This window comes from Centruroides sculpturatus, unplaced genomic scaffold (assembly GCF_000671375.1).
Source record: "Centruroides sculpturatus isolate CEXI.00-Female unplaced genomic scaffold, Cexi_2.0 scaffold525, whole genome shotgun sequence".
Classification (NCBI taxonomy): Eukaryota; Metazoa; Arthropoda; class Arachnida; order Scorpiones; family Buthidae; genus Centruroides; species Centruroides sculpturatus.
The window spans coordinates 290,514-301,061 of NW_019384791.1; the positions used below are offsets into that span (position 1 = coordinate 290,514).

A 10,548-nucleotide genomic window follows, 5' to 3' on the forward strand; every position below is an offset into this window, starting at 1 on the left:
GAAGTAGTACTCAACTCGATCTAAAATTCGCAGAGTTCGAGCTCGCATGTCTTTATTTAATGCTTTTACATTAAATAGAATCATCAGTCGTCGAAGTATTATTAGTAAAGATGTAAAAAAAACAATTTATGGAAACAATACAAATGCAATTAGTAAAGATAACTTACTAATTGTATTTTATCTTTACTAATTCAGCTTATTTTTGTTGTCGTACTGTATGTACTTGTACAATAGTAACATTACCATTTGCAGAGCAGAATTTTTATTTCAATTTGAGACTATTATAAAAAGGCAAAAAGACTTAATTTTGAGGGTAGAGATGAGTTATTAAAAACAATGTAAATACCAATAACGAGTAAAATTTTCATTAAGTCCAACTCCATCCAAGATGACACACCACTCACTCTATCTCTCCACATCCAAGAACTTTATCCATCAAAATTTAATGGCAAGTGATGCCATTAAATTTTGCTTTTCAATTCAATTGCTCCTGATATATAAGTTATCGTGCAAAATTTCGTTTCTCAATTTTTACCCAATCCTGAGATATTAAACGAAATAGACACCAATTCATACACACGCATATAAACATATCACAAATTTTTCCTTTTTTTTTCTTTACTTTTTTGAATTCAGAGGTCTGAAAATGTCGAGATCCGAAAAACACCTGAAATATCAAATTTGACACAATTACAATACTTTCCTGTGTTTTATACATAACAGGTGAGAAAGTAAAAGGCAAGTGTTAAACTCTTAAATCATGCACGCGCTCTGTGGTTTTTAGTGCTCTCTGAGCGGAAAAAGGCCTAAAACAACAAAAAAACATCTATACGCTCCAGAAATTTAAGTTAATTTATTAATAGCAGTTCAAACTTAAGCTGAAAAAGTTAAAACTAGATTGAAATGGAATAGTTTTTTAAACCTGATCAAGAACTTGAGCTTCCTTAAAATGTCATCATTGTAAGTAAGTCACAATGATATCATTTTAAGAACAAACCAGCTTGGTATTCTGGACTAGTCTAGCTTAACTTTATTCAGGTATCTTATTTTAAGCTACATTCATTGCTAGTGCATACAGAGTATTATCAGCGTATTTAGAAATCTAGTGCCCTAGATTCACAATATGCAGACATACCCAAGCTAATAGTGCCACTTTTCACTGAATGATTCTATTTTATAACTTTAATTCTAAAATAATTGTCCTTTAAAACATTTTTAAACATTGAAAGGTCAAAGGGCACTGCTACTAAAAACTTGTCATTATAACTACCACTCTGTTCATGTAAAACATATTCATATTTTAATACAAGGTGTCCCACTCGGGGCGCACTGATACTTTAAAATTGCGAATAACTCCGGAACTCTTAAATACGAGATCTGTTCAAAAAATACGCAGACTGACGTCATAAAACAAAATGTACTTTATGAAAAAGTAACATGTCTGGGTCCCCTTCAAAGTACTCTCCTTTCCAACACACACACTTATTCCAACGGTTTTTCCACTTGTTGAAAGAGTCCTAGTACTCTTCTTTTGTAATATCTTTCACCACCTTCGTCGCATTTGCCTTAATCTCGGGAATCGTCTCAACTCTTCTTCCTTTCAAAAGGCTTTTGAGTTTGAGGAACAAGAAAAAGTCACAAGGAGCAAGGTCAGGTGAATAGCGGGGTGAGGAAGAAAAGTGATCGAGTGTTTGGCCAAAAACTCACGAGTTCTGAGGGATGAATGGACTGGAGCATTGGCGTGATGGAGAAACCAATCGACACTTCACATTTCTGGATTTTTGCGACAGATGGCGTTCTTCAGATGTTTCAGAACTTCAACGTAGTAAGTCTGGTTCACTGTGGAGCCTTGGGGAAGATACTCATGGTGAACAACGCCCTTAGCATCAAAGAAAACTGTCAGCATCACCTTGACATTGGATCGAACTTGGTGAGCTTTTTTGCGTTTGGGGGACGTTTCACCCACCCACTGGTTGAGCATAGCAAATGTTTCAGTCGCAGATTTTCCAAGCTTAACACAAAATTTCAAAGCAAGTCGTTACTCCATTAGGTCATTCATTCTGAAATCCTACAAACGAAAAAATCGCACTTCATTAAAAATCGCGTAGCTAATCAACAAATAAAGATATCTGTGATCGGGAAACGGCTTTATCATCAGAGGATCTGTACAAACCTAGCGACACCAAGCTGATTCTCCTGGAACCAACTGGAGCCGCGCAATTCAAACAGTCCGCGTATTTTTTTTTAACAGACCTCGTATAAAGGCAAGCTGTAAAAAGCTGAACATACCTTATTTTACGTCAGATAAATCCACATTAGAAAAGGGTTGAAATTATTCTCCGCAATATCCGCTCACAATGCAATACGACGCTCCATATGCGAATGTCCTCCGCAGCATGTCACTGTCGATAGCAGCAATTTAACGTTGGATGATTTCTTTCAGTTGTCCGATAGTCCCGGGTTTGTCTGCATAAACCTTGACTTTCAAATGCCCCCATAGAAAAAAATCTGACTGACTTAAAACGGAAGACCGCGCTGGCCACAAAACTTTGGAGATGGCCTTATCTCCGAAAAACGACTGGATCTCTTTCATATTGACATGAAAGATATGGTTATCCTTGCGCTTTTTTCTGGCATACAATCAATTCTGCATGAAACAGTAATCATTTGAATCCTATTCCATATTGTTACATATTGCAGATTTGTAATTTTAAAGGGTCAGTCCCGAGTGGGATACCCTGTATTACTCAACAGATAGTTTTTATTTCGTCCCTACTTTAATTGCACTAAATTCCTTTATAAATTGTTTATATCCTAGAGATAAAATCATATTTTCATTATTTTATTTTATCATCATTTTTAAAAATTTTTTATTTGCCCCTAAACTCTTGCGTTTATTGAAAAATCCGCCACTCAATGTTATTCATGGACTAATTTCACGCTGTATTGACAGCAGTAGTTTATCACTCTCTATCAGTGTCAATTAACGTATAGAAATAATAATATCGCAATACACAAGTACTTAATGAGAAGATGTCACAAATATAATTAGAAATTATACGAGTTAATACAAAAAATAGAAAAAAAAAATTAATTAACACTAAGACCGACGATTAATCACAAGAAAATTTGATTATTCAGAAGATAAATCAAGTGTTTAGTAAATGCGTTAATACATTTTATAAAAAAGTTGATTAAAAAAGTATTAGTTCATGGTGATGACCTTATATTAATATATGAAAGTCGAGAAAGCCAAGGTAATAGCTATTTACGTATCTTGTTTAAATATGGTGACATTAATATAGCTAAACGTCCTTGCAAAATTTAAAGTATTTAATACGATAAACAATACGTTAGCGTGTCATTCTTATAGATCAGTTCGCCTCAAACTGCGGAAAGTAGATCATATTATAATATGGAAGTTGGACAGAGTGTTATCTACAATATAGCTAGGAGTAGAGTGTCGACAGCATGGTGGCTCATACCTCTCTTATCTATAGCCTCATACACGATAATGCTATACTTAAGATGGAGAAAACAAATGAAAGATATGAAAAAATTACCTGGTTTTAAATATTCTCCTATTGAAACTACGTTAGTGTACTTAAATTTCATTAGTGGAGCCAAAGGGATAGACCCAACTGTCTGTAAGTGATATACTTTTAATTGTTATACAGAAAATAATGATTTATTTCCTAATTAAAACGTAAATTTTTACTGAATTGTTCGATTACAATTAAAATCACTTAATTATGTAGAAAATAAAAATATAAATTGTTTATTTTCTACAATTAATAAACATATTTAATTGGAAAATAAAATTATAGTAAGTAACATTCGTTTTATTCATTGAATTCTTTTAATATTAAAATTCGTAGTGCAATTTGTAGTCAAACCTCTGAACGACGGCCACTAACAGGAATATAAAAATGGACGTTATACGAGATGGCCGTTGTTTGCAGGTTATTTTTGTATCTATTTCAAAAACAAACGCTCCTGAAAATAGACCATCTTATAGAGGTGGTCGTTATTCCCTGTTTTTGTACTTTTAACAGAGAGTGAAAAGAAGAAAACCAAAATTAATTTAAAATGTAATTTAATTTTAGGTTATTTTCACTAATTTAAGTCAAATTTTCATATTAATTCTAGATTTTATGAAGATTTTAATATTAATTTCGAAAGAATTAGTCGGTTTTAATATTATTAAAATTCAACATTTTAAACTTAGTAAATATTTTAAATTAATTTAAATTAATGAATTATAATTTTTTTAATATAATTTTTTAAATTTCTTCGTCCATTAAGATGAATCTAATTGTAGTATTTGAATTTTTATATTAATTAATAGTATTATAAATTTTTAATTAAGGGTATCTTAATTATAATTCAGAAAAATAATAAATTAAATTATACAATAAATTATTTATAAGCTTAAAAAATGCACAATATAATAAAATGATATTAATTGGGCTGCAATTTGAAAAATTGTGGATCTACAAATTCCCACTGTCATCCGTTGTCTGTCAGTCTGTTTTATTTTAAATCTTTCTAAGACATTTCCAAAGAAACAACAGGTAAACATACTTTTAAAATTTTAATTATATTGAAAAGCCATTTATTCCAATTAAAATCATTTACAAATTTTTTTAATTAATTAAATTAAATTTTAATTTTAATTAATAATAAAAGTAAAATAAAAATATACAAAACTATANAAAAAAAAGGAAAAAAGAAAATGTGTTTCTTAGAACACCTTCAGGAAAGGAACTAATAAAGGCTAACAGCTTTACAGCTTCGTTTTCTAGAAGGCTCTGCTTTAAATACGGTTCAGGGCATTTGACCCGATATCTCGGGCCCTATCTGTTACCACACAGTCATTTCTCATATAGATCTGGCCTGATATGCAGTAGCGTTATTAGGGAGTGGCTCAGAGGCCCTGGTGCACCTAACATTTGTATATAAATAAATTAAAAAATCAAATCGGTACAGGAAAATACTTTAAAGGCATTTATACCTGTGTATGTAATGTACTGTACTGTAATGAACATACAATGTGTAAGATTTTACTCTTCATCCAATGTGCTAGTGAATAAATCTGCAATGGTACAAGAGTGAATTGCACATTCTAATTCGAGTATATATAAGTTATATTTATGCCCAATATATATATATATATATATTGGCACAAACATATATATATATATATATATATATCCTTCAGAAAATATATAATGTCCACAATATTCTAAAATAAATATGAACTACTTTCACACAGTTGTTTAACATGATACATAGGAAGTGAAAACAATATTTAACCTTGATACCTCCATTACTAATGACGAAACCGGAAAGTATCAAATTTTTTCATGCTTTCGTGAGTGCCAATTATTATTTTTATGATTAAATTTAAACATAAAATGAATCGAATTAAATATACATTAATCAAATTACATACTAATTAAATGTACATAAACTGTATTTATTTATGTGAATATAATAAAATAAATTAATAAAAATTTTCTAGTAACATTTCAGATGTGTAATGGAATGACACACGTCTTCAACAAAGAAAAATTTATAAGATTTTTTATGGGACATAAAACGTTTTTTCTATGTTATACTGCAGAGGCTTATGAAGTAAGTAGAAATTATGATATAAACATATTCTATTAATTTAATTAAGGAAAAAATAATAAAATGTATTATTTAATAATTTCAGGCTGTTATAGGAAATTCTGCTAATATAAATAAAGATTTTGGCTATTCATTTCTTACACCATGGCTAAAGTTCGGTCTATTAACAAGGTATACATATAAAATTCTAACGAGAAAATTGATTTTTAATATTCTCATGCTAATTTTGTAATATTTTATATTTATTTATTTAACAAAAGCAATGGAGACAAATGGAAAATGAGAAGAAAAATGTTGACTCCGGCATTTCATTTCCGTATCTTGGGTGATTTTCTACCTACTGTCGAAGGACAAGCTAAAACACTTGCAGAAAAACTGAATACAGCATGCACAAAAGAATGGGTTGACATAATTCCTTTAGCTACTAGATGTGCTCTAGACATTATCTGTGGTTAGTTTCCTAATTTTACAGTTATTTTCTATAAAAAAAATACGATAAATCTATACATTTTACTTTATACAATTATATTGTTATAGAAACGGCTATGGGTGTTCATTTAGGAATTCAAAACGAAACAAATGGCGAATATCTTAAAGCATTGCATGAGTAAGTCAAAATATCTATATCTTAGCATTAGATTCATATAAATAATATATTAATATATGTGTGTTCTTTTTAACAGTGTTGGAGCATTATTTCCAGAAAGAATTGTAAAGCCATGGATCTGGAATAATAACATCTTTTACTTAACAGAAGAAGGAAAAAATTTTAAGAAAAATGCCGCAATCTTGGAAAATTTTACTAGAAGCGTAAGAAAAATTTCTACAAAATTCGATAAAACTTTTAATATTAAAATATTTGGCGACTTAATTTTATTAAAATTTTATTTATTAATCAAATTAGGTCATAAGAAAAAGAAAAGCGTTGGAGAAGTATTTCCTGACAGATTCATAAAACCTTGGATCTGGAATAACTTTATCTTTTTTAATTTAACGGAAAGAGGCAAAACTTTTAAGAAAAATACCGCAATCTTGGAAAATTTTACTAGAAGCGTAAGAAAAATTTCTACAAAATTCGATAAAACTTTTAATATTAAAATGTTTGGCAACTTAATTTTATTAAAATTTTATTTATTAATCAAATTAGGTCATAAGAAAAAGAAAAGCGGAAATGTTAAGCATGATAGAAAGTAATCAAGATGATAAAAACGAAGACGAATTCGGTAAGAAAAAACGTCAGCCATTTCTAGATCTTCTCCTCAGGCAACACATTAATTATGGAACTCTCAGCGAGGACGATATCTTAGAAGAAGTCGATTCGTTTATGTTTGCCGTACGTACAGTTCTTTATATACCCATTACTGTTGATTTTAACGCTGGAAATTTAATTAATTTTTAAAATATATTGTATAGGGTCACGATACAACTGCATTGGCAACAAGCTGGTCGTTGTACTTGCTCGGTCATCATCCAGAAATTCAACAAAGAGTACAAGAAGAAATAGACTTGGTCTTAGGAGACGATGACCGTCCTATGACTCTTGATGATCTGAGAGAATTAAAATATTTAGAATGTGTGGTTAAGGTAATTCCTTAAAGAATTTAAGGTTAAAAAAATAGTTACATAAATAGACAACAGATGGCAGCATATAAAATATTTTAGTTTCTTGTGTAAATCTGTGTTTTGTATTTATAAAATATCAAAGGCTGAATGATCGAGGTAGCTAGAGTGTCAGCTTAACGTTTTTGGGAAAAACCCCTAGAATTTTTAATGGTCAATCTATCCTTAATATATGTCGCGCGGCCACCCCCGTTGTGGGCTTGGCCAAAATCTCCACGGGCCTGGAAAAAGTCCTTAGTCCCTTAAGGCAAAAAGAACAAAAATATATCAAATAGAAGATATTTAACAATTTTTAAATGAAAATTATAGAAGAAATATATTTTAAAAAAAACCATAGATAATTTCAAGTAGTAATCTGTATTTTGATGATTACTTTATTTAAAAAATACTTTTCTGTACAGTTTTAACATGATAATTATGTCAGATCTTTGAAATCAATTGAAATTTTTTTACGTATTTCTTTACTTTATCTGGAAAATTACATATTTCTAGGAGGCTTTGAGGTTATTTCCTTCAGTTCCATTGATTTCTAGGGACTTGTCTGAAGACGTCACTATTGGTAAGTTGTTCGAGAAATCTAGTTTAAAATCAGAAAATACCAAAAGAATTTACGTATTTCTAACTTGATATAACTTGTTCAGATGGACATACACTTCCGAAAGGATCAACCTGTATTCTCTTCAACTATATGTTACATCGAGATCCAAAAGTATTTCCCGAACCTGAGAAATTCGATCCGGATAGGTTCCTACCAGAAAACACTGCGGGCAGACATCCATATGCTTATGTTCCATTCTCAGCTGGATCTAGAAATTGCATCGGTGAGTATATTCGTGAATATGACTTCTCAATATATTTACTTTTTATCCCTCTTCATTCTTTACTCCTTAAACTACAGACGTAGTTATTGCTTATCGTTTTCCGGTGGATTTAAAGTAAATATAACTGATATATTATTATGGGAATAAAATAAAAGTTTCGTAGTTTCATATTATACATCTCTTTCAATGCTGCTATAATAATAAATATAGTGTATATCCAATATTATCACTATAGTGACATTGTTAGTAATGCCCAATAGTGAAGAGAATTTATTATGGTCGTAGATATTGTTACAGCATTAAACTCTAGCGATGTTACTGCTTAAAAGATGTAATTACGTGTGAATTAATTGAAAATTATATAGAATTTTTCAATATAAATCTAAATATTCTTGAGTGTCAATTAAAATAATTTGTATGCTATTTTGTGCTCGCTAATAATTAGAACATCTGACTTGCAAATGTTGATTAGTACAACACATTTGCTACTTCAATAACAGTAAAACTTTCTAAATTGCTCTGTGGATTATACAATTATCGATTTATTAACCGTTTCCTTTCAATTTTTTCAGGTCAAAGATTCGCACTTTTAGAAGAGAAAACTGTTTTGGCTAATCTTCTGAAGAGATTTACCTTTAAATCCTTGGATCATAGGGATAAACTGCATCTAGCAGGAGAAATGATTATGAGATGTAAAAATGGCTTAAGGTTGAACGTTTCCAAAAGAGTAAAGGAATAAATTTAAAATTTTGCTATCATTTTAACAGAATATCTCGTCACTGATCGAGAATAATCGATTGTGAACGATAGATATGAATAGTGAAAATTTTTGACATGACAAATCTTATTAGTTGTGCAATTTATTTTTTCTTTGTATTGAAAAAATCAGTTTCCTTTGTAAATTGATCATTATTTTTAAACCGATAATAAAGTTTTATTTATTACTATAAGCATGGATTTCAATAATTGACGGTCGGATTGTCGACTTAGTTAATGTGTCAACCTACCGCTCTGGGGAATCCGGAATTGAATTTCAGCGATCAAAAAATTCTGAAATTTTTCATGGTCGAGCTGTCTCGAAAATGTGGACCCTCGTGGTTACATTGTGAGCATTATAAGCTTGGCTAAACCCATAATACCTACAGAAAAAAATGCTCTATTATTGCTTATAGGGTAGAAAGAATCAAAGATAAAAAAATACATATTCAGTTTTATTAACTAACTTCAAATAATCAGACTAATTAAAAATATAGTCCTATAAATAAATAATTTATATTATTTTAATTTACCATTTCTTATTTTTTTTAAAAGATAAATTTAAAATTTNTAGAATAATTTCTATAATTAATGTTAGGCCCTATATGTTCTGTAATATAAAGCTGATATAAATAAAAGCTTCGTATATTTTGATAATTACTGTATTTTAATGAAAATTAGATGAACTTTTTTACAAAGAAAAATTCTTTGTTTCAGTTATTTTTTCGTTGTTCACACCATCATCAGTTCATTAAAAAACACAAATACTCACGGAGACGACCTAATACACGGAGGCAGTAGCCTAAAAAGGAAGGTCGTCTCCTTGAGTATTTGTGTTTTTTAATGAACTGATGATGGTGTGAACAACGAAAAAATAACTGAAACAAAGAATTTTTCTTTGTAAAAAAGTTGTATTTATATTTATTATATTAATAGATGAAATTGTCTATAAGTTTCAATTATATATGTGTGAATTTCGAGATATATTAAAGCATTCATATCATTAAGCTTCAGACAACACGTGTAAGTGTGTAAATAATAAAAATGTGTACATGTTCTGTACGTAAATATGTACAATATATTAAATTTCATATTTAATTTATGAGAAAATGAATTTACCGATTAAAAAATAAATTTTAATTCAATAATCGACTGTTAAGAACGAAGAATAATCGTTTAATTGTTTTGTAAATATCAAAAATTGATTTTATAAGCCGTAATTACTTTGCTTCCTAATCAATTTATATGAATTGTATTTTAAAAAATAAATATATTCATTTGCTATTAATGTAAATGTAGAGCTATCCTAAACCAAAGAATGCTATAATTCTTTTAGATTTTAAATTTTAATTTTAAAAAGATGAATTTAATTTTTAGTTTATAAAATTTGCACCTAGTTCCGTCTCTACGGAACACTATTAAATTTCTCCTACTCTTAGCCTTCAAAAATAGAATAAAATTTAAATTCAACCATTTAATAGGTCTTCTAACACAATATATAAATAATTTTTTGATTTTCTTTTTGAAACCGTGTCCTGTTTTATATTTGTGGCGTAATAAACACTAGTATTGTGTTCAACTAATAAAGGAATTTGATGGAAAATTTGCCATGTGTCTTTGGAATAAAACACAATACTAGTGTTTATTACGCCACAAATAATTTTTTTTAAAAATAATCTAAGTTTAGCAATTGTTTAACTGTGCCAGATAATATAGT

At 29.5% G+C, this 10,548-nt stretch overlaps 1 pseudogene; it reads left to right on the forward strand.

The window, feature by feature from the left end:
* Window positions 1-3,469: 3,469 nt before the first annotated feature.
* On the forward strand, window positions 3,470-8,992 carry LOC111629314 (annotated as a pseudogene).
* The last annotated feature ends 1,556 nt before the right edge of the window (window positions 8,993-10,548 follow it).